The sequence below is a fragment of the Hakea prostrata genome, chromosome 9 (genome assembly GCF_041222555.1).
Source record: "Hakea prostrata isolate BN-2017 chromosome 9, UWA_Hpros_2, whole genome shotgun sequence".
In the NCBI taxonomy this organism is placed as follows: domain Eukaryota; kingdom Viridiplantae; phylum Streptophyta; class Magnoliopsida; order Proteales; family Proteaceae; genus Hakea; species Hakea prostrata.
The window spans coordinates 46,429,167-46,430,212 of NC_142608.1; positions in this window are offsets into that span (position 1 = coordinate 46,429,167).

The following is a 1,046-nucleotide window of genomic DNA, read 5'->3' on the forward strand; positions in this document are numbered from 1 at the left end:
GTAGAGTAAGTGTAGTTGTCAAGGGCCATCTCCCCTATTCATAGAAAACACTTGAAACGATGGCTTGTATTTGGCTTCATCTTCCGCCTGACATTATATTTGGTACAGCAAAGTTTGGAAAGGTTTGTTTTATTTGGAATGTTTTAGCTCTTGGGTGGAAGCTTATTCACAGTTCTATCTTTTGGAGGTAAGTAAAGGTCTTTTTGGTTTGGTGGAAGAGTATACCAAAAGAAAACAGCAAAGCTTGAGAAGGTGTGATATATTTAGAAAGTTAGAAGTTGTTGAGAGTAAGCACAAGGTATGCTTTATTTAGAAGGTTGTAGCTGTTGGGTATGATTTGTTTGGAAAGTTTTAGCTCTTGTGAGTTGTGAGGAAGCATTATTAAGGGTTACTATTTTTTGATGGTAAGGGTGGTCCAATGAAAAAACATACCAAGCCTTTGGAGTTTGACTTTTATATGGTAGTATGATTTAACATGGTCTAGATCTCTATTTAGCTATCTTATAAATATATTTTCCTTTCCTTCATGCGTAGCTTATTATACAAATCTTCATACTTCTTCTCTCTTGATTTTTGCATAATTTTCTTAACTTCATTTATAGCCAACTTATACCTTTGTAGATCGTCTACATTCTTAACCCTTTGCAACAACTGAAAACTAGCTTTTTAATTCGTAATGGTCGCTTGAACCTCACCATCCCACCACCAAGTTGCTTTATAGGAATGAAGCTTTCCTTTGGATTCCCTTATGAAATCCTTAGCCACCTTCCCGATACACGTAGCCATCTCATTCTACATTACATTAGTGTCCCCCCGAACCCCCACTTTCCCATTTGATAACTCATTAGTGAAGGATTTCAAGCGATATTCTTTTAAGTTCCAACTTCCAACATCTTATCCTAGTATAGTTAACCTCAGATTTTTTTATGAGATTGAGGAAGTTAGGCACATAGACTAAGGGCTCTAGCATTCTAATCCCAGGATAGTTAACCCCTGCACCTTGTATAAGTTTAGGAATTAGAAATATCCAAGACCACTAATTTGTA